The 27466-nt window shown below is 39.7% G+C and overlaps 1 long non-coding RNA gene across 2 annotated transcripts in view; it reads left to right on the forward strand.

The window, feature by feature from the left end:
* The first annotated feature begins 484 nt into the window (after nt 1–484).
* Nucleotides 485–27466, forward strand: part of LOC128081837 (uncharacterized) — a 41717-nt gene continuing 14735 nt past the window's right edge. The window contains exons 1-4 of one of the 2 annotated variants that reach the window (XR_008207423.1): nt 485–601; nt 2395–2628; nt 3155–3454; nt 4793–8356. This is a non-coding gene — a long non-coding RNA (uncharacterized LOC128081837). The remainder of the gene's footprint in view (nt 602–2394; nt 2629–3154; nt 3455–4792; nt 8357–27466) is intronic. The other variant, XR_008207424.1, reaches the window with a different exon arrangement.

The raw sequence follows: 27466 nt of genomic DNA on the forward strand, positions 1-27466 counted from the left end.
TCAGCAAGAACCAGAATTCAGTTGTTCCTCTCCATACTCCCAGCTGCAGTGAGACTCCATATCCTCATTCTGTAAGCTCATGTTCAGAGGAAACAGGTGCTGTAAGTGCATAACCTTGCAGAGTGGTGCTGATGAGCTGATTAAAATAATGTGTGCGTTCTCTGCCTAACAAAGAGACACCTGTGTTTGGTTGTATTTTTTTTCCTTGCTTTATTTGTTGTTGAGTTTTAAAACAGTCTGAAATTTAAAAAGAGTGAATAATAAAATTATTTGGCAAGCTGTACTTGTTGTTTTTTTTTTTATTAATTTATTATTATTTTATTTCTATATATGGGTTAGTGATTTTTTGTTTCAGTTTCTACCTGTCTGCTGTGATTCAGCTTTATTGGTACTTTCCAAGGAATTTCATCTTTAATGGTACTCTCCAAGGAATTTTTGCTGATATTTCAACAAAACTGAATTTTTTTCTTTTTTTCTAGCATACTATTTGTTCCTTCTAAAATATGTAGACAACAGCTGGTGCTACCCAGAAAAAATACTTGAAGACACCCATTAAGGACAAGAATGGCTATTCTAGAGTTGTCTCTTAATTCCTTAAAGAGTAATCCATCCTGTCTGCGTGGACTATAGCAGACTCTCTCATTGACATCCACTTTCTTTCCATGTTCCTTAATCCTTACCCACAGCCTCTCAACCATGTCACAGCCAGCTGCAAGCTCCACGCAGCTCAGCCCCAACCTCATGCATGGCTGCTCTTGCAACCAGGTTTTGCTTCCTGCAGTGATGTTGTAGCTGTGGGATTGAGACAAGGCTTTTAGTTCCTCTTGTATGTTCATCTTGCTGCATACATTGGTGCAGAAACATTTCAAATATTCCATGTTGTACCCAGCACCTCATGGAGCAGACTGAGGATCTCACCAGCACACAGCCCCTTGAATTTTGCAGTGCCATCCAGCCTGTTCCAATAAACCTGCTTCCCAGAAGGAACTAGTCAGAACGGGCATAGAAACATTCTGGGAGTCCACAAATTCTGGCAGAAAGCTTCACTGTGACACAGAGATGTATTTATAATGAAGAAAACATAGTGACATAGAATGGACTGTGACAAAGAAGGAGTTATGCCCAGTCCCCTTTAAGAGTCTGGATGCTGCCTTGACATTAGAACAAGGATTGTGACAGTGTGTGAGCTTGCCAACAGAACCCCTGAGTTTGTTATGGCAACAGGGCTGTCATGAAGTTAGCCAAGAACAGGATCTCCTGCAATCGTAGTGTCCTTTAAACTGGGACAGCTAGATTCAAGTTTTCTATACAGAAATCCTGTGAAGAGAAGGTAGTTGTCTTGTGTTAACCTGTTGCTTGTCTTTGGAAATCAATTTCCCATGATACTCAGCTCATCTACTTTCTTCCACTTTGGCTCCTCTTCCTCAAATTCAGTAACAAATTAATTGCCTTACTTGGCTTAGTCTTTTATCAAATATGAAATTTATGCTTTGTATCCATTTTATAAAGTGCAGCAAATACCATGAGACTGGAAACAAGAAGCTGAATTCTTAGTTTGCATGCTAGTCTGCCTAGCTCCAGTTAATTAAAAGGACAGTATTGTCTTCCAGCTAACAACTTGCTGTAACCCTACAAGTTGTGATTTTGCCTATGCAGAAAACTGTAAGAATCCCTCTACATTAGGGTAGATTTCTCAGCCACGTTTCATTTTGAAGAAAATGAATCATCTATGAAGAAAGGTTGAGTGAACTGGGTCTGTTTAGTCTTAAGAAAAGAAGACTGAGAGGGGACCTGATCCAGGTCTACAAATATCTAAGGTGTGGGGGACAGAGTGGCGAGGCCAGACTGTTTTCAGCAGTGTGTGGAGACAGGACAAGGGGAAACGGCTGGAAACTGCAGCATAGGAAGTTCTGCACAAATGTGTGCAAGAACTTCTTTACAGTGAGGGTGACAGAGCACTGGAACAGGCTGCCCAGGGAGGTGGTGGAGTCTCCTTCTCTGGAGATGTTCAAGACCTGCCTGGACACCTACTTATGCGACCTGCTGTAGGGAACCTGCTTTGGCAGGGGGGTTGGACTCAATGATGTCTGGAGGTCCCTTCCTACCCCTATGATTCTGTGATTCTATGATTTTCCATAAGTTGAGTAGTACTTTGAAGGGAATTACTGACAAATGTTAAAAAGACTAGTGAGATTCCCAGAAGATGTATTTGCATCACTACATACAGTGATTTTTCATGCACTTCTAGACAAAAAAAAAATCAAGTTAGGCTTCTTGACACTTTTATATATCATCCCTAAACATATGCCCTAAGTGTATGTTCCTAAATTCAACTCGGAGTCACTTTGTTAGATACATGTGATCTGCTTCATACGTATTCCCATTCTGTTCCAGAACATCCCTGGAGACACTCTGATGTCAGTAGAAGTCTCTCACATTCAGAAAGGATCTCTGTTTGCTGAAGACCAGCAAATGTGAGGTGATTTGAAAGAACTCAGCGATCTAGAGGAATTGAGACATTCATTCCAAACAGCTATGGACAAACTAGTGAAAGATATTGAACTTACATTACAGGAAACCCAGAATAATGTTAACAAGAGGCACAAGAAGCAGCAACAAGTGAAGATGGTATGTGGAAAATAGAGTTCTTCCAGATGTAAAAGTACAACAAATCGTGGAGGGTGTAGATCAGCCTGCAAAGGAGTGTGTGGATCATGAGAAATTTGAGTTTCTTCTGAGAGAAAAAGAACTCCAGTAACTCAGATTTTTGTGCATTATATCAAATTCACAAGTTGTGAGATCTTTCTACTTGGTTAAAAAGGTTGTAGTGTTTGATTTAGGCCAGAAAGACCCTAATTAAATATTTTTTGAAAATTCTGTAAATGTTCAAATCAGAAAATTTTGACGGGGGGATTTTTCATGTTTTGTCAGACAACATTTGTAAGATGTAACAGTGTAAGATTTCTTTTCAAAATCTAATGATTAAATTTAGAAATGATGGAAATTAGAGAAATGATGGTTATTAGAGAACTAGTGAATCATTACATGAATAATCGCTTGAACAAATACTCAGATAGACTTAGATGAATCTAAGATGAATCCTTTTGCATTTCTATCAGCTTGAAAATGAATTTAACAACTCTCCAATTTCTAGCAGGGTGCCATGAGAGACATACCAACATCATATTTCATCTCAGACAATACAACTGAGAACATGGATGCTAGGAGTCATATGGCACACTTGGATGTGATGGGAAGAGCAAGTACTTTGCAGTCTGAAGTATCCACCAGTGTGGAAGAACAGAAAGAGCTTTGCTACATGCAGGTCACTGCTGCTGACATTGAACTTCAGAGGACGTGGTGCAATTTTATGCTGGCTGAACAGAAATATGAACATGAGGATAGTGACAAACAAAGGCTTCATGAAGAGAGAATGGCCCGGATTCATCAACAGGTAGAGAAAAGAGCAGTGAGTAGGAAAAAGAGAGGGTTGAACCCAGTACAGATCGAAACATTCAATTCCTGTGTGAAGTACTTTGTAAAATTTTATTCTTTTGTGTATTGAGTAGTGCTGTGACTTCTTTTAAAGTTAGACTTCAGAAGATGATCCTTAAAGCTTGTACATGTACCAAGGAGATGGATTCTTCTCCCTAGAACATTCACTGCAATAAAATGTAAGAACAGATAACTCACAAATTAAGTTATGAGGTAGGGATCCACAAACATGTTTTTTTCTTACTCTTTCCCCTTGAATGACAGAGGACTTGATCTGAATGCCATACTAATCAGTGCAGAAGTTTCCTGCCTCTACAGTAGGAGCAATTTCCTGAGTTACATTTGGCTGATTCAGATAGGAAATGCATGAGTAAATGCATGGATGAAATAATCTATCAAAACAATACAACTAATCAGTTTTGCAAGACTGCTTTTTATAGAAGTAGCTGAGGTTATCATATGTTCAATATTTAGCGTGTTGTCAACAGCAGCCCAGTTCCAAAGAGGCCACTCGGCAGTTTAGCCAACAGGACAACTAGAAAACCTGGTTTTTAGAACTTTCCCTGATCAGCCTCCAATTGTCATTGGATTGAGTTAGGGAATAAACAGAGTATCTGAATTTAAATCACACATATTTTAGAGGTACTTGTATATTTGACTTCACTTGCATGTTCTGTGCTTTAAATCAGGACAAAATAAAAGGATGTTTTATGCAGCATTCATAGCACTGTGTTGTACATATCTCAGATCATGTGCAAGAATGGCATTCTGGTAAGCTCCATAGAATCCTTGAAGTTTTCAAGTGTCAATTCAGAAAAAAACACTTGGTTAGATTACATGCATCTGACTAAACATCTCAGGTATCGGATTCTTTTTAGTAAAGGCCTGAAATTTTGCCCATGAGCCTGCGTAAATGTTTGGAAATGACCATGCAGCAAAGAAGCACTGGCTATAGTTATTCCACAAATATAGAGATGGATGCAAAAAGTCTTACCATGAGTGTGCACTTACCTCTCATGAATTACTCTATGTACTTGCACACTCTTTCTGTAAGTGAGGTCACTTAACATTTATTTCAGAGAGAAAACTTAGTCTGTGTTATGGATATAGGAGGGAATGGGACTTCTGTTATTTAACAAAATAACTGATTTGGTCTCAGTTCACATGCTGCCTAACCTCACAATTATTCCTTATGAACTAAATATGCCAGTGGATGAGGTGTGCTCAGGGAAGCACGTGGATTGGGTGTGAGTGGAACACAGTCATGTAACATGATGTCTATCTTCTCTTTTCACAGTTTAGACAAGGACTCCAAGACCGGCTCCTGCCTCCAAACCAAAGTGTTTTGTTTTTCTTATACTGCTTCACCTTTATATTTATTATTTACTTAGTAAAAGACCTGGTCTTTTACTTTTTCCAAAACCATCACCAGTTCTCTTTTGCTATTGTGCTCTTTCTCATTCTCAAAGGGATTTTCCAGGATTAAAAATCTAGGACAAATGTGCTCTTAAAAGAGATAGAATATTGTTCATTTCTCTGCCCCTGATCTTACTGTTTTTTGTTATCCACACCAACAAATAGTTACACAAAACTAACTGACTTCCTGAAGAAAACTGGAAATGGATGACATGATTTGACATCGCATTGTCTTTACAAATAAAATAAGAAGTCTCCTTTGGACATGTTTTATTTTTTTTCCTCTCCTCCTTGGATTAACAGAGTGGCTTGGGTTTATCCGTCTACCTGTATATGTATTTTTGTGCAGAAGTTTCAGAGCTAATTCATTAGTTGTGGAAAAGTACTCAGGATAACTGAATATTGCTATAAGTTCATTGCTATCTCTGCTTCTGGGATAGACACATTCACCTCTGTGCCGTGGCACTCTCTATACTTACACACAGCTTCAATCAGCAATAAACCAGCAAGTACTGGCAAACACATACCTTATTTGTAACTCAGGTGTCATGATTTCTGAAGTCTCCACAGTGATAAGAAAAGGTATCAAATATAGCCCCAATAAAAAGGCATTCTGTCTAGTGAGATGATTTTTCAGTGCTACTTCAATTGTACAATTGTAAATTGATATTTCTAACAAAAAGTAGTCACCTACCATATGGTATGTCAGGTTCAAGTAACTACAGTGTCATGATCTTCCACTGATGTTAGAACATAATTCATCCACAAATCCTCATACACATGCCTGACTGTTTCATTGAAATAGTTTTTGTCTCAGTCTCCCTTCTCTTTGCACTGTGCTGTAAACAGGACAATAACCTGAAGGGTACTCGATAATCAGGTAGGTTACAAAAAATAAACCAAACACTCAGGTCAGGGTTTAAAATGATGAAAGGGCTGTAGGCTTCCTTACTGAGGTCTCTATCTGTGATGAGTTTGACATCAGTCAATGTTGTATTTCTTGGGTGTTGCTGTCGCAATGTTTTCACAAAGCCACTGCTGCATATTATATGACTTATACTGCCTTAGGCTGTCTGCATCAAGGCAGTAGAGAAAAGCATATTTCACATCCACATTTAGTGACTGAGTATTTTCCTGACAGTGCAGGAAAAGCGTAGAGCACAGGGTCTTCTTGCACTTCCACAGCTTCTATATTTCTTAAGCTGTGAAGGGTTACAAGGAATGTCCAATTGACATTTAGGCAAAAATCCAGAGAAGTCTGCGATGAGCACAGTCACATGTGCTATGACACAATCTCCCTAAAAGGAAATTTGACCAAGTAAAGTGAGGTTGCTTGCTATAGGTATCACCAGCATACACAGATTTAGACAACTAGAGCAATCAAAAATAAATGAATGAAGGCTTTAGTAAGCTACAGTTCCTCTACTTCTAGTAGAAGTGGTCCCTTCATCTGCTTTAGGATTTCGGTGGAAGTCAGCAATTAGACTTTATATTCCAAATGACCTGGGAGTGAGAACAGTAAATAAGCTGCTTTTTCTGTATTTTTCAGTGAGGAAAATTTGTATTTTCCTCACTGAAATCTTAAGAACGTCACCCTGATGGCTGAGAGAAACCCATCCTTTGCTTACTGCTGGATCTGAAAATGCTTCCTGTAGATAATCTTTAATATAAATATGGTTTGCAATGAGACAAGTTACTTGGAATATCTCTTTTCATTGTTGGAGACTTTTGGGTTCTAACAGACAGGAGAGATGATATCAGACTGCATTTGGAATTAACTCAAAAGACAATCAGAAGTTGTCACAAATGTGAATCCATTGGAAGATCCGGAACATAGAGTCTGTGTAGAAGTAGTATTTTTAATACTTGCTTGATGCTAGGTTTTGGAGATGCTGACTTATTTCATGGGGGGCAGAAAGAATAGCCTTTTGCATTTTATTTACTGCACATGTGAGATAATACTGAGCAGCCTTGAGAGACAGCTGCCAAACCACGTGTGTAAACTCCAAACACACACATAGCCTAAGATCATAAAATTAAGGAAAAAAATAGGTAGACCTCTTTCTGATACGTCATCCTTGTGAGCACCCATTCTATACTTTTAAACATATTCCCTTATGGATGAGAGACAGACAGAGATTGCCACTGAAAAAAATTATATCGGCTGAGCTTCTGGGAGGTGCCTGGCTATGCCCCTGCCCATGTTTTACAACAGTAGGCACTCATCACAAAGTGTATGGTTTTATGTGAAACCACAGGAAACTTGGTGGTTTCAGCTATTTTAAGCCTAGAAGTAGGCAGAATTTTACAGCTGATGTGGTTTCAAGAACACCACAGTAGGCAAAGAAAGCTTTTTTAACCTTAAGGGTCGTAGAAAAATACTAGTCTATGGTTTCGGAGGTCCCCGTGAAGAGCTCCAAATTAATGAATAAAAGGTTAAAAATAATGGCGTGATATTATACATATTTACGTGCTTGGCATCTAACAGGTGTTTTATAGATACCTGAGCTGGGTGTTGCTAACTCAACAAAACAAAACATTTGCTGATTCTCATATTAATCAAGACTACACTTCACAGCATTTAATTTTCTTATTCTCCTCTAATGAAGTTGGCTGAATCAAATGAAAATGCAAACCTAGAAGAGAAGGCATCACCCTGCTGGATAAGCAAATCCAATTCATATTTAGCAAACTCATTTGGGGGCTTTCTAGCCAGTTTTTTTTAAAGATCACAGCTGAGGTGTTTTAGAAGGCTGCAAGGTCAGCTGTGCTGCAAAAATTTTGCATGGTCTCTCTCAGTTAATTTGTGCTTTCAGACCTCAGATTTATGTTTTAAGCTTAAACAAAGCTCTTACATACACATAAGCTTAATAAACGTGGTTCAAACTTTTTCATTCATTGCAACAGAAAGCAAAGAAGAGAGGAAAAGGAGACTTGGAGTGCAGCAGAGAAGATCATGCCTGCAAACAATCCACCGCTTTGAATGCCAACGAGGCAAAGTTCAGCAGGTCAGATAACCCTCAGCAGAAAGAAGGGAAACACAGCGGTAAGACTACACGCTTTCATTGCCTCCGCTGAGCAAAATTAAAACCACATTACACCGAACGTTACCGGCGACACTGAGCAGAGGAACTGTGAGAGCCCTGCATTTGCTCACGTTGCCTCAGCAGGCAGGGAGGAAGGGGTTTACGGAGCAGCTCCCCAGCGGGCATTCGAACTCTGGCTGGTCTGGGACAGCCCTAGAACAGGGATGGCAACACCAGGACAGGCACGGCGCTGGGAAAGACGCCAGGAGCCTCGCCCGAGCCCGGCCCCTCCGGGGTGCGTTAAGGCTGCTCTTAGGGGCAGGATGCGAGCAATGGGAGTGCTGGGCGAGGAGGAGTTACCCGCCGTCCCCAACAACGCGGGACAAAGAAACCTTGGAGATCCTCAGTAGAACATAAGGGTGAGAGGTCTGATGCTCTTTGTAACGAGGGGAGGGGTGCTGTAGGTGGTTTGGCGTGCTCTTAATTTTACTTGTTTCTAGCTACGGAATTCTGGAAGATGTGTTGCTCAGGTAAGAGACCTGTAATTTTGGAAGAGCGATTTGCAAATCGGTTATGAAGGGAGTGAGACGTGACAGCAGAAAAATGAATTATTTTCAGTGAGCTGCGGTGGTGGGCGGACAGCACCTGTGTGCTCCCTGCCCAGGCACTCAGCGTCAGCAAAGGGCTCCTGCACACCTGATTTCAATGAGCGGGGGATTGTCTGTGGCAGGGCTGGGTGCCTTTCTGCTGGTGGTGTTATGAGTTGCTGTTGCTCTGGACTGGGCACTACTGCTTTGAATCTTCTGAGATAAGTTTAAAGGTTACCACTACTCTTGCTAGCAGTGATGAGCAGCCTGCTTCCAGGTATGTTGCACGTGCTTCTTTTCGGTGGTATTTTTTTATGTTGTTTTCTTTTGAGAGGCGGGATGGAGAGGCTTTAGGACTTCTGATGCCATTTGCAGTTAAACTTTTGTCTAGCACAGATAAAGCTTCTGCCTGTTGCCTTCAGCTTATAAACTGCTCTGTAGATTGTGTGGTGTGAGATGGGCTCCCTGTTGTGTTACAGTTATGGTAATGACTCCTATATGTACAAAATTAGAGAGTAAAAAGGAGTTGATTGAGCATGCGTGTGGCTTGTTCTTACCCTTAGCAGTAGTAGGTAAGCGCTGATTGTGAGTGCTTGCAACTGAGATGTAGTTAATCACACCCAGGTGTGGGTTTGGGCTCTTTAAAGGAGCCTCATCCCTAAAATCCCAGACCATTTAAATATCTTTATTTGTATTTTCCAGGACCTATTTGGTCTAAGCTACTGTAATGTTCTTGAATTTCCCTTTTGTCTGTGCTGTAGTTGTTCAAGGGCTTGTTTTGTTTTGTGCTGTATGTTTAAATTTTAACTTATCTCCAGGGATGCAGTGTTTGTAGAAGTGTTGCATTCTTGGCTTCTCTTTAAAAAACTAACAAAACAAACAAACAAAACACCCAGTGATTGCAATACTACAGTGAGGCTAACAAGCTTCACGCTTTGTGAATTCCTTCTCATTTGCAGCTCAGAAACTTGTAGTTGCTTAGAACTTTATGGATTGCCCTCCTTTTAAACAAATTGAAATGCACAATTTGGGTAGGCCTTACTGAAATGATTATTTGGTTTCTTAAAAACTGATTTATTGAGACTTGTAGCTCCTTGTTGTGAAGAAAACTGAGAAACCGCACTGGTGCATTCTTCCAGGGACCTGACCAGGAAGACAGACCAGGCTGTAGCAAAGAGGATAATTTTCACTGAGAGCGGAGAAAACCATTTTTTAACCTCAGTGGTAGATGGGTTAGCTGTCCTGGCTTGCTTATTTGGATGTTACTACTACAGTAGCTGTTGTGATACTATGGGTGTCAAGTCTCATTACAGACACAAAAAATCTCAGATATTCACCCTGAGTAGCAACTTTAATTTGAGTTGAGTGTCCCCATTTTTTTCTGTTTGCCAGCAGTAGAAGCTGGAAGGGTGGTTTTTTTTTATTATTTGAATGGGCTTTCCTTTCTGAGTACTTCAGCAAGTAAAATGTGAAGGTAGGCCCCTTGTTTGCTCTCTTTTACAGCCTTAAAATCTTAGTTAAGAATTTCTCATTCTGGCTAAGAAATCTTTACCTTTGTATTATTACTGTTGTGTTCCAAAAGCTTCAGTGCTGCTTTTATTCTCAGTCTTAAACCTAACTTCACATTGCAGAAATATCTGAAAATCCTGAAGCCCGTGTGGGTTAGTGTTATCTCTCCCAAGCATTCACATGAAGTTGCCTTTGATGCTGATGAGCAGAGATGAGGTGCATCTCTGAGATGCTGAGGGTCATTCTGGTTGAAGGAACAGAACTCTTTCAGTTCCAGTGGTCGGAGTAAACATGTGTTCTGCTACCTGAAATGCAACAGCAGCTATGACTTGTGGGGGCAAAGTGTGGTTGTGGGCAGCTGGACAGAAAAGTGCTATCAAGACAATTGTGTATAAATCAGGATGCTGTTAAGTGGTGTAAAGTAGATTCACACTCACAGTAATTCTGTCATTCTTCATTTCTTCAGCTGTTCCTCCAGTGCTCCTAAAGGTCTGACTGGGCCTCTGCCCAGATGACTGCTGTTATGTTTTACCACTGCCCTTGTTCCCCAGAGCTCTGGGTGCTATTTTGTGCACTTTTACTTAGCATTGGTCTAAGTAGAGATAAATATTTCATAGGAGTTATTTCCAACCAGACTGCCTTATGGATGCTGAGGGTAACCATATGAAATATGAGGTTTCTCCAGGACCTTGTAACTACCATCAATCAGCTGGAGCATAGGCTGCTGGTATCGCTATTGAAATGATGACTTAAAAGTATGAAGGGGCTGGAAGCAATGGGATTCAGTGCAAAGCTTTGCTTCTTTCTGGAAGCCTCTGCTCACTGGTGAGAAGGGAAGTATCAAACTGTATTTCAGGTTGGCTTTTCCAGATGGTCTGAAGAAAGGCAATGAAGACTCTGTTCTGCTATGGTTTCGTGTCTCCCATTTATTTAAGTAGTAAAGCCTTTACTCAAAAGTGAAAACAGGCAGCAGGGCTTGGATAGAAAAGCTGTTTGATAGCGACTTTAAAATAATCTGGCAGGATTTTTGTCTTTACAGGGAAATGCTGTATCAATTGCATTTTTCTTCCTGCACTGGTATTTGGTCTTGCAATTGCTCAGATTCTGCCTCTCACCAATCTTCCTGCTGGTGAACTCAGAAGCAAGGGGAAGTGCTGTTGACTAGAATTAATTATTTACTTAAGATAGGGTACGTGCCTAAATATACACTTTCTCTTTAACTGAAATCCTTATGCAGAATGCTGTCCCTTTCTGTAAACGAGAAATATTTCCCTCCCCTTTCAAGCTTGCAAGAGGCAAGTAATGTTGACCTCGACTCGGTTTTTGTTTTTTTGTTTGTTTGTTGGATGACGTTACTTAAAAGCCACCCTCCTTAGGTACATACGGTGAGATGAGGCAGGACACAGGTGTAACAACAAATCCCTCTGTGAATCATTACCAGTCAAAGACTGCCCTCTCTTGGAGCCTACCGACTGCTGCACTGTGCTTAGATGTCTTTCTCATTCAGTTTTTCTTTCAAACATTTGTACTTTGTAGTGGATCTTTGCTTATACATCGTTTCTAAAGCAGTGGTTATCTTTTTAGAAGAAACACTAGAAAGTTTCAAAATAGTTTTAAGCTTCTACTGCCGTTTTCACCCAAAGGCAGGCTTTTGTCTTCTGGGTGACATTTTCTTCCACTCTCTCTTTTGGATAAAAGGAAAGCTGATGGAGAGTTAGAGAAGAGACAAAATCTTTCAGGAAATGTACTTTAACTTAGCAAAAGCAATTGCAAGAAGGCAAAAGACCAGATTGGAATGATTTCTTCTCCTCTTCAGGAGTCTTAACATTCAACAACCTTAATACCATGAGAAATCTTGCTGTTTTGGTATGTAGCATCCTATATCTCCTAACTGATCACATACGATTTAAGATTGTATCTACTTCAAAGTTTCAAGTAGTATCTTAATTATCTGACAGGAACAAGAAGACATTTGGACAAAAAGTTATCTTTGGCTAAATTGATGCTCTGATGTTTGTTAAGATTTGACTGCGTTGATGAGTTACATTGGTAGACCTGTTATCCAGCCTAACTCTGGACAGAAAGTGTTAATTCAACTGTCAAGGATTTTGTTTTGTGTTTTGCTACCATTAACAAAACATGAAGCCCTGGTGGTGAAAATTCAGTATGGCTGATTTACAAAACATTATCCTGCTGTTAAGTCTGTTTTGATATATTCCAGTGATTAGCTTATTGGTTTGTTGTTCTTTCTTCTTTTTAGGAGAAAACTCATCTGAATATTTCTGTGGGGTTAAGTGCTTCTCTGTTTTAACTCTTATTGGAATGTTCCCAGGGAGCCTTTTTTTTTTTTTTTTTTTTTTTTTTTTTGTTTTTTTTTTTGTTTTCTCTCACCTCCCCTCCATCCCTTAATTCTGTAACTTATCCTGAGATCAGAGGAGTGATTCTTGCATCTGTGTTTGTGGGCAAGCCAAATATACCTTTGGCGGTAGGAGTAAACCAACGCATGGAAGATACAAAGGCAATGCAGAATAGTGTTGTAAACATCTCAATAAGATCAGAAGGACATAACTTCTATTCAGAGACATCTTCATAGAGTGAGCCTACTTACCTTCAAACTGAGAACTGTGGGGGATTAGATTACTTTTTGTCTTGTGTAGGGTCATGTTATTTGTTGCTTCTTAATGAACTATTGGAAACTAGGGATCAGCTCTGCTTGATTGTGCTTTGGTGTCTGAGATGAAGAAGGATTTTAAATCCATGCCTTTGAGTGTCACCTATTTCTGACAGTGTTCTTCAGCTTGCTTTCTGTGGTTAGTTCTGCTACAGTAATTCCAATGGAGAAAATGCTGCTTCTTGCTCCCATCCAGGAGAACAAGGATACTAACTGATTAATTCTTGTTGGCTTACCAATTCTGTGGTGCCTTTCAAAGATTCAACCAAAAAAGGGTATTCTGAACTTCTGTCTTCAACAAGACTAGCTTTGAAAGAATGAAACAAGTTATCTTGCGTTGTTGCTGTGGAGTGAACAACCCTCCCTCCCCCAGATCTCTTAATAAATACTACAAATGTTTGAGGAAGTTTTCCTGTGGTGGTAGGAGCATATTCAGGAACCCGTAGTGGGTAGAAAAATGATTATGGCCTCAATCCTTAATTCAGAGGCATTGAGTTTGTAGACACTCCAATAGCAAGAAGTTTATGAGTGTCCTTTACTAAGACACTTCAAGCTAACCTGAAATAAATATCTTAAGATTGGTTGTTACAATTCTGGTGCTAAAAAAGCATCAGGAGGGTCTGATATAAGAAAGTGTATTTGCAATGACTATGACCAAACTGGCTGCCTGGTTGCTACCAGGAAGATGTGTAACACTTTCCTCCTCTGCTCGCCCCGAGGCATGGTCTTTAAGGTGGCTTGTCTTCTCAGAAATAAAACTGGAATTTTATCTGAGATATTTTTCCCTTTGTCAAGTTTGGTTGAAAGTGGCTAAGAGATTAAAAACTAATTGCAACAGCAGAAGTGAATGGACTACAGTGTAAAAGTACACCTTTTTTGAGAGTTTTGCTAGTACAACAAACTAGCAGCTTTCAGGGTCCTTCTTATAAAAGATCATTTTTCCTCTGCGGGAAGTTAGCTGAGATTGAGTTCATCAGACTCTGATGTTCAGGCAAATGCAGAACAAAGACTGGAAATTTACAAGAAAGTTGAAGCACTCTTTTATGCTCAGCCTCTCAAGCTGTTCCCCAAAAGGTGGCGGTATCTGCTAGCAGGAGTGTCTTGTTCTGGCAGACGGATGCTTTTCCTTAAGGTTCATTCAGTTTTGTGTTCTGTCCTGGCTGGCTGCTTTTTTCCTCCCCTCCTCCTCCATAACCTTTATCTTTCAAATGAGACCAGCAGCCTGTATATTTGACAAATATTTGTCTAGCACAGTAAATGAACACAGACTTAAAAATGACCTTTGAGTCAAACCAGAGCAGATTCCCACACAAAAAGGAATTAGTTTTAGTTACTTTTTGTCTAAGCTGTGTAAACAGAAATTATTAGAATGCATGCTATGAATGCTTTATCTCTACATCTGTGGCTGGATGTCTACAGATTTTTAAAATGTCATCACAGCTACAACTGTTCCCTAAAGACTCTGCTGAATGTTTGGACCCTCACTCTCTACTTACAAGCAAGCTTTCCAACTTTTTCAATGTTTTCTGTTGGGGTTGGATTTAAAGAACTTGAGACCGTCCCAGTATCATAACCCTGACTCTGTGGAGCTGACACTCTTTTCTTATCAGGGTTCTTCTGTTGGAGCTATATTTTATTTCACTGCCCGGACTTGACTGTTCCGCAAGGTTATTCCTAAGCTACTGCTTGGTCTGACTGCAGCTCTGAACCTGTTGATTCTCCCATAAGATTTGGCCAGTGGTCATCATGGAATGAGGGGAGTACAGCTTATACCCTGATATTTCCATCTCCCTTCCCCCATCACATCCTTACACACATGATTTCCTCATCTAGTTCTGTAGTCTTCTCCCTGGAGAGCTCACAATGAATCTAAGGAAAGGAGTGGAAAATGCCTGCAGAAGCGGCTAAATCTGTCCTTCCATCTGGGGACAAGAAACCCAAGTTTATCTCTTGGGACACGCTCAAAGACATACTGGCTGTTACTTAAAAACAAATGAAAAACAAGCTTCCCAGAGTGGATTTTTGCATTTAGGAACCTGTTAACTATGTGAGACCATTTGTGAGGGAGGGGTAAATTAATATGGATACTCTAGAAATAAATTCACTGTGCCTGAACTGTTTCTATAGCCCAAGAACTCTAAACTAGCTTTGTCTTTACAGCAGGACAATTTCCATTTCAGTCTGGCTAGAATAAAAGGATTGTCATGTGAGTAATAATTCAAAATAGCATTGTATTTTAAAAAAACTCATTTAATAAGGCAGAAGTATTTATATCAGTGATTCTGCTTCAGGACTGTATTTTTATTTTCTTTCAAATATTCATTGGCTAACAAACCTGACTTGCCTTCAATCAAAAACTAGATGATTTATAGGGATAAATTTCTTAATTTCTTTTTATTTTAAAAGAATGCTAGACCTGGCAGAACTGATGACTACAAAATCCAGTTCTCTCCTCACTACTAGTTTTCTTGAAGAGCCATTTGTTCCACTGTTACAATTGCACTGAGGCTTCAAATAACTGAAAAAATAGTCAAGAGCCAACAACAAAGGAAGCAGCTAAGAGTTGCTCTGTATCAGAGAAGGTAGATTAGAACTGGAGGAAATTAAGAGCAGAGTAGTGGTGATTCTCAAAGATGCTGAAAATCTTCTGTCTAACAGCAGATAGGCCTTGGACTTCTTGGGAAAGATGCCACTGAAAAAGGATGGATGAAAGTATTTTAATGCCACAGGCAGGGAGAAGATGAACTTGTTTAGCTTCATCTTCACTTCATATAATAAGCAGCAGCAAACATTTTAGGGAATTTGAGGTTTAAGCAAGGATGCTGATTTATAACATTATCTGGGACATTGAGAAGAGCTTAGAGGTGCTGGAACTTCACAAGGGTTCGAGTCGTGCATTTCAGGATTCTCAGAGCTGTAAGTTGTGCTGTCCCTGGAAGAGTAATCTTAGGAAGGGTTGTTGTACATGCTTGTGCTAGCCTTAGCACTTGGTGTCAGAAGCAGGCTGCCTGAGCTACCAAGACTAATGAGGCAGAGAGAATCCCATTCACTATGGATGCTGTGAATGTGCTGTGATAACTGAAACGCTGAAATAACTGATCTTTTTTTTCACATGATAAAAACTAGTTTGAAAGTCAAACTGCTGTTTTTTTTTTTCTTTTTAAATGTAATCATGACTTCTAAGTAACTTTCCTCTATCTAAAACAAATATTTTAAATGAGTAATAGGAAATAAGATGATCCGAGCTATTTCACAATCACAGTGTAGAATTTGCTTTGTTTTTTTTTTCCTTGCCCCTTGTCTTGCCTTGGCATGGATAATTCCTCACCAGGGGCCAGGTTCTGGAAGATGAATGTCCCACAGAAATTTTCCTGGAGGCATTTGGTATGTGAGTGGAGAAGAAAAAAATTTCTATTACAGAATGTTGCTGTTTGATTACTTGTCTATTGTTGCTCAGCTGATCACCTTCAGAAGTGTTTGTTTTGCTTATGCCTTGATTAAACCAAAAAAAGGAAATAAAGAAAGCAGATGAGTCCTGCCCCCTGCTGCCTTCACCCAACAATACAGAACAATAATAAAACCAGATATGCTGGTTCTTCCCTTATGACAAGGAGTGCAAGATCTGTGTTGCCCATGCTCATGCTGCAGAGAGCTATTTGAATGCAGACAAACTGTCACTGAAATCTGTCACAACAGTATTTCCATTATGCTTTTAAAACTTTTCCTCATAGAATTCTTTTTTGTTAGCTGGCATTTGGGACTGGGACGGAGTGAAGCATGGGAGGAGTACATTGTTTGGTGCTATCTAAGCTTTCTAGGATGGTGGTGTTGACCATAATCTTTGTCAGATTTTGGTTTGATTTATTTGACAATTTCTCTTCTTAAAACCAAGAACAACAAAACAAACAGAACTGGCCCAACTGTAATTTGAGGCATTAATAGGGTTATGTAAGCATAACAGTTTTTTTTCCCTTTCTTATATTTCTATAATCTCTTAGGGAATAAATTTCCTAATAAGATAAGGAATGAATGTTAAATGCACAATGCTTTTAAAATAGGCCTGGAGTTCTAGTTTCTTGGATCTCTGTTGGGATGTTTGGATCAAAGCTTATTTCTTTAATGACAAATAAATTACATTAAATGCAATTATATGCCTTTCATGAAGAATCAAAGACAGAGCTTGTCAGCCATGCAAATATTTTGGTACATGCATTACAGATTTCTTCTGGGCTTAGCAACTTCTAATTTAATTTAAGAAATGAGTGGGGGAGAATATTTATAATCACTATTTCAGAGGAAAAGAGTAGGAGCCTGTTTGCTGACTTCAGTGGGCTTTAGATCAGAAGCAAAATTATCGCTGTTATCTCTAATGCCCTTCAAATGATTGTGATAAACTTCCTTTTCTTCTCTTCAGTATCCACGTGCAAAATCTTGTAATCTCTGCTAATTCTGAGGCAACAGTTTCCCTGACTTTATTAGAGGCTTTCCAGAACTGTGCTAATGAAACAATGAGACATGACAGGTTGGGTGTTATGGTTTAATCATTATTTGCCTTGGAGGTTAATGGCACTTGGCTGACAGCCTTGTACTAATAGCCAGCATGTGCAGCTAACTGCCCAGGTGTAACATCATTAATTTACTTTGGTTTTCTCCAGGCTGCATGTACATAATTGAAACATGCAGTCCTTCATTCTTCAGCCCTCGTGTAGCCTGATTTTATTTATTTATTCTTGTTGGAGGATCACAAGATATAGCCAAGTGGAAGTAGTGCATCTTAAAGTAGTGACTCACTTTGATGAGTTTCTGTGTAGTGTGTGGGGAGATGCAGAGAGGACAGGAACAGGGATGGGGTGACGGAAGCCTTCTCCCTTTCCTGGAGACAGCCAGCCCAAGGCACTGTGAGTCCACAGATGTTATGCTTTATGTTACCTGTTGTTACTGCCAAGAGAGATAATGTGAGCACTGAATAACACACATATAATAATCTCAAACCTGGAAGAGAAACAATAATTTTGTTGAGCTTGGGTGTACTAGTTCTAGAAGAGGAAGAAACCCAGAGGCTTAAGAGCAAACTGCCTTTAGAAGTTCTTCAGGCTTTGATTCAACCCCTTCAATAAATTCTTCTGAGGTAGACATAAGAAAACTGAAACCAAGCCATCTACTTTGTATTATGTTAACACCACCAGATATGCAGTACATGTAAGAGAGCAGCAAGTACATATACTGCTGGGTGTAACGCAGATGCTGACCTTGAATGAGACTCCATTGCCTACAGTTCTGATCTGGGAGTAACTTACCAAAACAAACTGCTGCCCTGCATCTCATAGGAAAAGAGCCCAGAAGAGCTTATTTGGATCTGGATTCTGGATTCCTGATGATTTTTACTTGTAGATAAATAGACTTTGGATCTCTTTGTTAATTTTGGCGGCTGCAAGTATAATCAGTCTAAATATGTAGAGAATGATTCCTTCTGCTTATCTAAGACACACTTCAGGATGAAGTAACTACAAGGGGATATGATAATGTCATTTGGTTTGATGTTTGTCTAATAGAGTGATTTCTTGTACTATGTTTTTTGTTGATGTTGAATGACTTCTAAGAAAAACTTTTTTTTTTTTTTAAACTAAATTCTGTGGTATTATTGTTCAGTGATTAGAAATAGCTACATACATGGAAGAAGAAACTATGAATTTCATGAGGAAAAGAAAATCCCTTAAATGCTATCCAGAAAAGTATAGACAACTAATTGGGAGCAAAGACTATTGAAATACAGTTATTACTATGTAATACCTCTTGGCCTAACTCTTTCTGCTGGAACCACTGTTCCTGAAAAGAGTACAGATGCAGCTCCTGTGAGCTGGCTGCTGATTTGTTCTCTGTTGACGTGTGAAGCAGTGCTGCTGCATGAGCTTGCTGTCTGTGCCCTAACCACAGGGGAGGCCAGGTGGGCCGGGATGGAGAGGGGCTCAGGAAGCCAGAGCTCTATTTCTGGCTTTGTCAAGGACCTGGAGCATGACCTAGGGAAAGGCACTCTGCCTCTCTTTGCCTGCATTTCCTTTCCTGTTTACATAGGCTGCACACTCCTCAGGCAGAGTCTTCACTGTTTAGTGTCTAGTTCTCCTCAGCTCTTAAGGGTTGTGGCTCCTGGCTCTGATGGTGAATAACTGAAGGGATAGGGAGGTTTGTCGTGATTCCTGGTGAGGCAATTGCTCATGAACAGCAAATACATCTGCTCTTTCCTTTGGAAAATAGATGATTCTCTTTGTTTGTGACTGAAGTTACTTTGTCCCCAGTTAAATAGTCTTGATCTAAGTTTCAGAGGCTCTTTAATATAGTAGCCACTGCACTTCCTTGTTTTGAAAGGTAAGAATGTATTTAAGAAGACAGGAGTGCTGAAACAGTGACTTGTGTATGGAGCTTTCTTTTGGAAATATAGTATGTTATAGAACACACCTGTGGTATGGAGTAGTGCCAACAATTTCTATGCAAGTAGTAATAATTCAGAAAAATACACCTTGCTTGGGGAAAATACACTGTAATAGTTGCAATGGCCTGAGATAAGTGAAGCTACTGCATCTGCATGTGCCTGGGTCCAACCGGCAGCAGGGCATTCTACATATACCTAGCAAGCACACACTTGAAGCACACGTGCATCCCACATACATGTATCACACATTGCACAGATCCCAGAGGCACACAGAGCACTCTAGAAACACAGTACCATGGGCTGCATCCTGAGGCTGCAGCCCCAGTCCAACATCTGGTACTCACTGCCTCACTGCTGCATGCGTGTATACACATACACAGAGCTGACCACAGGACTCCCTTGGTTCCTGTATTCTTGATCCTCAAGGCATCTCTGGCTCCCAGAGCAGTTAGTTACTAGCTAGTCCAGCTTGCTCTCTGCTGGACCTTGCACACCCTCTGCACACACTGCAGATGTTGGCATTGTGGACATATATTCCTCCCAACCATGATCTTACTTCTGTTGCTGGCACTCAGATTCCCATGCAGGCACGTGAATCAAAAACAGAGATCCTTACCCCTGAAAAGTTATTAAATTCTTTCATAAGGTGGCACAGACAGTGCTGATCAGGTGCTGGATGTGGTCGGACAAGTGTACCAAGCAGATAACTGTTTGCATGGTATACATAGCCCTTTGCCCCTCTATTTTTATCATATTTATTTACTTCCAAGTTACATAAATCCATCTTTTTCCACCTCTGATGCCTTCCTTCATCATCTCATAATGTCTTGTGTGATCCTGAAATGCTCTTCCCCCACTTTTCATTCTGTCCTCAACCTCTGACCAAGTAACCCTTCTCCATTCAAATGATGATGTACTCCTGGCTCATCAGATATTGTTCGTGGTTTTAGCACCTGCCCATTGGATCTCAGCACTGGGAGGGTCATGGGCAGGGAGTCTTTTCTTTAGAGTCCTTGTTTTGTGTTTCTGCCTGCACTTGTGACTCTGTGCTTAACCAGGCTGGAAGAGATCAGTTCTGATGGGCCTGGGAGGAGCTAGGGCAAGGTGTCATTTGTCTCCCCCTTCCTTTATTAGTTCTGTGCTCATCTCTGCATGTGCAGACAAGCTTCTCTCATGCAACCTAACACACCTGAGGCTTTCATTTTAACTTCATAAATCGCTAGGGAAAATGTGAGTAAGCAGGAAAACCCAAATTTGTAGCTGGTTAATCCCAGGCCACCCAATATGCGTAACATCTGAGAAATGCATGTATTGTTCTTGTCAAAATGGTGTAGTGAAACCTAAGGCAAAACAATATAGCTACCTTTCCATATTAGCAATTCAATTCTCACTCTATTTTTTTTTGTTTAAATATCATTCTTTGAACTGTAAGTACAAAACTATAATTAGTAGGCAGAGCAGATACACCAACTTCAAAAACAGAAATCAAGAAATATTGCCCAAGGCAACACAACCACATCTTGGTTGTCACTAGTGTGTTACAGAGCCAGTAATCATATACGGAAGTGGATGACTTCATGGGAAGATGAGATAGACATTTATGAAGGTTAACACAATTTCAGCACAGAAATTGAAGAGCTTTATCTGCTGCTGATGTTGGTAGCTAACTACCAGTTTTGTTTTTGTGGTTTATCCTGCCAGTTATGTCAGACAAGGCAAACTCTAACAGATTCCTCTTCAACTCCTATATCGTCTATTTATCAAACTGTCTGCAAGCCACCAGCTTTCTTGTCAATCTGGGCAAGCATCAGCCCTGGAAACAAATGCTTTCTCCACCCTCACTGTTTGCAGAAATGGATTCTTATCCAAATAATCGAGCAAGCTGATAGAAATGCAGTTGGTGATTTTTGGTGCTGGGTGATGGTTTCGTGTTTGGTGCAGAACTTCCCTTTGAGCAGGCTGGGTGCAGGGCTGAGTCTGGCTAGAGCTCATGCGAGAGCTCTGTGGAAATACGTATGGATTAGTCTTCTGTAAACTAGAATCTGATAGTCCAATTCCATCTCAGATCTTGTCCATGCTGAACAGTTGTATTGCCCTAACTATTCCAGAGACTTTTTTTTTTTGTGTAACCCACAAGTACAGTTGAACTTGTACTGCCAGTGCTGTGGTATTGCATATTAGAATATCTTTGCTGTTGACTGCTGCATGTGAACCACAGACTATACTGGTACAAGGCACTTAAAGCTCCCTGTCTTGTACAAATGGCCAGAAACAAAAGAGCCTTCTCATTGTCATACTGGCTGCCTGCAAGCTGGGAAGATGTTTTTTGATCACACTTTGCACGTATGCGTGCGTGTGTGTGAGACAGTACACACAGAGATCTACTGAAGTCAATAGACCTTTACATAACTGACAACAGAAGGAGTCTTTTAAGTGAAAACTGAGTCAGATGCAGTTGTCTCTGTGCACTGTGTTCCAGAAGTCCCAAAAGCTCTGCATCCCTTCATGCAGCCTCCCAGCAGCAGCTGCACTACCAGGGTGACCTGGGACGTTCATCTTGGCCTCTTCAAGAGGCCTTTTACCATGCTGGTGCCCTGGAAAAGGAAGGACCAGAAATGAAGATCGGGTCAAGCATATTATTTGAAGTAATGTTAAGGTCATGAAAGCTGGAATTGAAACATAATCTGGAAAAAGAAAGCAACATTAATGGTAGTGCTTTATGAGGCACAAAGGAAAGGAGAAATAGGGTAAACCACTCTGTTATTGCTTAAAAAAAAAAAAAATTCCTTTTATCCCACATTGAGATTATTTTCCAGCAAGAGTGCAACACAACAGTTGTAGTGCACTGACAGCTGCTCCAGCAGTGTGCTGTCTTCTCCCCAGGTCAGGAACAAATTGCGTTGTTCTAAATGCTGTCAGACTAATACTGCAGGGTTTACCTGTGGAGATATCTGTGATAGTGTTGCTGAAGAAAGAACACTTGAAAGCAAAGATAAAATGGAGATGAAGATATTTTTTTCCACAGATGACCTGATTATCTCCCTCTGTATTTACTATTCTGTATTTTGATCAGGTAGTTTCTCATTTCTTCTCCCTTCCTCTGATAAATAATTCGCAGATTCTATTGAGGTTTTCTGAACTGAAAACTGATGCCTGGCACTTTTTTTTTTTCTTTTTTTTTCTCTTTTTTTTTTTTTTTTTCCCATGAGAACCTCTCACTTTGTGGTTGCTTGAGGAAGTTGACTTTAGCGATTTAAAAAGTAGTCGTGGCTTATTTAGAAAGACACTGGCCGTTAACACAAAAATACATGCCTAAATATGCTAACAGGTGCAAGAGATGTCTAATCACATGATGGCTACAGGAAGTCTATTAGCCATAGTGTAGGGTTAAAGACAGGTCATTCTGATAATTACATCCAGAAAGTAAATTTTTTGCTGTATCTTTTTTTTTTTTTTTCTTTTTCTTCCTGAGTTTTTCCTCCATTTACAACTGGAAGCTGAAATTTTCTATGTTCTAGATTCAGTATGAAAGGTTGTGACACTGACTAAAATCAGCAACAGTCATAGCTGTAGCTGAAACAGAAATAGAGGTGTGAGGTTAAGCAGATATCAGCATTCTTTGTGAACTTCTGTGCTCTTTCAGTTTTCAGGTCACAGCCTCCAACTTCTTTCTGCATGCTACCTAGTGTCTATTAAAGAAAAAAATGTGTAGAAAAGACAAGGCTACTGTCCCACTGCCTAGGTTGTCTTTACCTCTCGACTTCTCAAGGAAAGTAATATTGTTGTTTTTAAAATTATTATTAAAAATAGAGAGATAAACAATGCAACAACAGCAAATGTTTGCTTTTACAGAGCAAATCTATTGGCTTTCTGTATTTCAGATTTCTGTAGGCAGTAGATGCATGGTGATTTTTTTCTTAGATGTGATCCAATGCATTTCAAAGGTTTCAAGTGCATTCAAAGGATCCAATGCATTCAAAAGGTTTCAAAGGAAATTTCAAATTTCCTTGTTATTAAGATGCTTACTGTTCAAAGATTTAGTGTGCAGAACAACATACTTATTTATTTCTGGTTGTAACTTCTAGTTTATATAAACTATCTTATGGCTGGTGTCGTGTTTCTACCGTACCTAATTTTGAATAATCAAAATATATTCATGAAGCATGTACCAATAACTGAGCACAGTACCATTTCTTTTTGAAATGTTTCCTAAGGGTCAAATCCCTTCTACATTAGGAAGTACTGTGTACAGCAAAGCCAGTGTTTCTCAGAATTTAAATCCTCTGCATTTTTGTCTGTGTAGCGGGTCCAGTCTTTCGGTAAGAAGTGAGATGTATCTCTCTCTATCTCTCTTGCCATTGGAAGATGAATGATTCATCTGGTTAGAATATTTTTGCTCATCTTGTCTTATCCCCCGCAGGACAAGACCACGCAGAGAGCAAAAGTGGTTTCATGCCCCTTCTTGCCCATGACTAAACTGACCTGCATCGTAGCCATGGACATCAGTGTGTAAAATTCTCTCAGTGGTTCAGATGTTTGTGCTGCTAGTCAGCTTGTATCCAGTCTGTGTCTTTGAAATTGTAGTGCAGATAGAGGTTGCTATTTTTTCTCTCTAGGGTTGCAATTCCTCTTCTCCTTTCAGTATTATGGTAGAAAGGTGTTAGTGAAGTAAAACCAGTTGGGAAATATGAATACTAAAATTCAGTGTGAAATCCTGTAGATGATGATGCTTCTGTATGATGCTTTCGTGTGATGTGTACCACTTGCAAGATGGAAATATCTGAACAGCAGTTTGTAGCATTCTGGAGATGCTCAAAAAAGCTCTTGTGAATTTTGCATTACAATCCGTTTGTCTTGGTGTAAAAACCCCAGCACAGTGGCACTGCAGTAGATGCTTAACTTCTGCTCGTACTGTTATTTATATTTTTTGCTTTAAACTGTTGTATAAGAATTTTAAAATCACAAGTGTCTAACTTTAGTGCTGGCAAAAAGTGATGATCCAGTGATGAAGTGATTGAATTCAATTTCATTCTGCAACAGAATTCTTTTTAGTCTCTGATGTTACTTTATACTTCGGCTTTAGAGAACGTAGTCCTTGGCTGGCAAATTATCTTGAATGATAAAGAAACAGGCATAGTGGAGCAGTCTGTTATTCTTCCCATCTGACTTGCTGCTCACTAGCATTCCAGGAACTTACGTACATGTAGGATAACCCATTATTGCAATGCTGTCTCAACTATTAGGTTTTTTAATTATTTTTTTTTTTTAAGTTAGCAATCATTTTTACTTTTTATTCTTACCCTTTACTCTTTATTTTACTGTCATTCTCCCTCCATAATGTTGTTTAAACATTGAATTGTATAAATTTGGTCTGCCTACCCCTTATTTTTAATGTTGCAGCATGTTTAAGCACTTTTTTTAATCTGATATTTTCCACCTAAATATAGGTGTTATTCCATAAATAACATAAATATGCTAAAAGAATCTTCTGAATAATCTCTGGAGGCTATAGTAACACATTTGCTTTTCTGGAGTCTCCATACCCTGTGTGCTGTTTCTGCTTAAAGTTGCTAAACCCCCATCCAGATTTTCCACTCCTGTGCAATAAAAAAATCTACATATAACCTGCAGGAGAAACCATAGAGAAGGGGACACAGGGGTGACTTGATAATACGACTACAACTTCAGTCTCTTCTTTCATCTCTCATCACAAATCTACTACCACATTGAATTGCATAAGTATTCCGGAAGTTGTGGACTCAGTGTTTCAGTAAAGGCAAAAAGAAATATTGTTTTAAGCCAGACTTCTATCAGTGGCAGATTTTTGTAGGTAGTGATTTTTGTTACTGGAAAACCAAGGTGGAAACAGTTATCAGAATTGTCATGTCCTGAGCTGGAAATAGGGCAGATCCAGGCAAATGTGATGTGGAAAAAAACCTGGCATTTGCATTGCAAAAGGACTTCTCTGCTGCTGAGCGCAGTATTGAAAAAAGCCACAACAGATGCAGCAACGTGAAATCTTTTTCCCAGAGAAGAGGAAGCTGCCTTCTATGGTTTGTGACAATGCTTGGAGGTTGTAAAAAATATCATTTGTCTGCAATTCAACATTATCTTTTATTTTTATGACTGTTTAAAAATGTTTTTCTTCAGGGGGGGAATTCAGAGATGAGGTAGATATTGTTGCTTGCTTTGTTGTAACTTTATTCTGTTCCTCGTGTAAGTTAAGAAACAAACAGCCTGCTCAATAGTTGTACTGATGGCACTTTGCTACCTGAGCCCTGCACTCTGTTCTAAATGCTGTGGTTGTCTCCACTGCTTGTATTCCTGCTCAAATGTGGATTGAGTTTGGTGACTTTTATACCAGAGCATTAGCTTTAGAGGGGGGAAGCCAGACATGGTATTAAACTTTGCCAAAAAGAAGCGTTCTGCTTTGCTACAGAAATAGGTACATAGGAAGGTATTTGAATGTTGAGACCCTTTTCAGGAACAATTTTGTGAGTATAGGTAGCTGGGCCCTTACATCCTCAAGATACAGAGTTCTTGTTGACATCTTGATGGAAGTTTTGAAGTTGGCCGTAACAGAAGATCTGATCTGTGGCAATTACTCTGCAGCTATCTCAAGGCTGTTGTATCAAAAGGCCTGTTGATATAAAGAAATTGAAGAGATTGTGCTTCAGCTGCAGAGGCCTTTCATTTCTAAGTATGTGTCCATCCTCTGCGGATTCAAGGGAAGTTTGTGCAGAGATGTTCTTGCTGAGCTAATTGATCTGTGCTGAATTCTCTTGGAATCACTTGTACAGCCTGTTGGTGTCTTTGATCATCTCACCCTTCATGTACCAGGTCTCTGCCAAATGCCACACTTCTGGAATTCATATGTAGTTTTCCAGTAAGCATAATAGAAATCTAGCACTTGGCTTTTATTACAGGTCTAGAATATACCCTAGTGATATAGCAGAACCCCAGAGTCCTTTTTACTTGCCATATTCTCTCTTACACTCTCTCCTCCTATAGTATGCCTCAGTCTGCCAATCCTGCCCTGCTCACCTGGTAACTTCTACAAAAGATAATTGGAGCACTGGGCAATGTTTTCTGATATATCGCTTCTGTACCTCTGCTATTGCTCCTGGTTTACGTCGTCCCAACAGTGGGATATCTTTTCTTGAGAAAAGGCAGTCCTTGGAGGACAAAAAAGGGACAAGTGCAGCTGTGGTTCTGTCTTCTGCTTTCTAAATAAAGAGTGTTTGAAGATTTGTACACAACTCTGTCTGCAATGACTGCAGCATTCAGGAGGTAGAAAGGAGACTGAAAGCCAGTACACATTTCATGCTCTTGCGTACCTGAATGCAGTGCTGGAAGCTTGACCTACCCTGAGCTTTGATCCTACCACTCTTACTAATAGAGGCATGGTGCTGATGTGGAAAAGTCAATATGAACAGTGAAAGACTGCCAGTGCATTTGGCCTCCTGGAAGAGGGAAGGTATTTTGTTACAGGGTGCAGCACAATACAATTTGGTTAAGCAATGTATGTGAGATAAGAGGCTTGAGGTAGGTGACCTCAAAGGTGTGTGGGATAACCGGTAAGCCTGAATGTGGACATCTGCATAGGAATGAGTCAAGTTCACCTGGTTCACTGAAAGTGAATCAGGATTGAGACATGACTACTAAAAGCAAGAGATATATCATAAGATGCCAAGGTACAAAAAATATTTGAACATTGCCATGGCATGATTGACAAAAGAAAATATTTTGTGCTCTACTGAATCCATGCTATTCCACAATTACAGGCAGAACTGAAAACCATAGGGTTAAGAGATCATTATCTTGTGTCCTTGATCCAGTTGAGCTGCAATTTTTTGTCATTGTCTGATAAACCATTTAACTTCTGGAGACTCTTGTTTTCCAGTTTCATCTCTTGTCTAAAATACTGAGCATCCATGATACGGATTATACATTTGGAAGTAATCAGAAAAAAACTAAATAGATAAACTGGAGGATGTCCTAAGAGATACAACTCTGTGAAAAACTACCTGGAAAGAAGTTGCAGGAATTCTTTTTTAGACTGGTATCTAGGTGTAATTCTCACATCTTCTTCTGTTTGTTTTTTGTGTTTGGAGTAGTTTGGGTAGTATGCTTAGTATCTATGTCCCATAGATATGGACAATAAAAATAGCTTGAAGTGTTTTTCTTATTTTGTCCTGATGGCTGTATTTAGTAGCACAGCCGGTCTTCAGATTTCTTGCTTTTAAGCTCATGGTGAATACAGAAGAATGTTTGTACAGGTTATAATGAAGAATAACACATTTTAAGCTCTAAATACTCAAGCACAGTTCTCTAT

The sequence above is a fragment of the Tympanuchus pallidicinctus genome, unplaced genomic scaffold (assembly GCF_026119805.1).
Source record: "Tympanuchus pallidicinctus isolate F22 unplaced genomic scaffold, pur_lepc_1.0 scaffold1, whole genome shotgun sequence".
Lineage (NCBI taxonomy): Eukaryota > Metazoa > Chordata > Aves > Galliformes > Phasianidae > Tympanuchus > Tympanuchus pallidicinctus.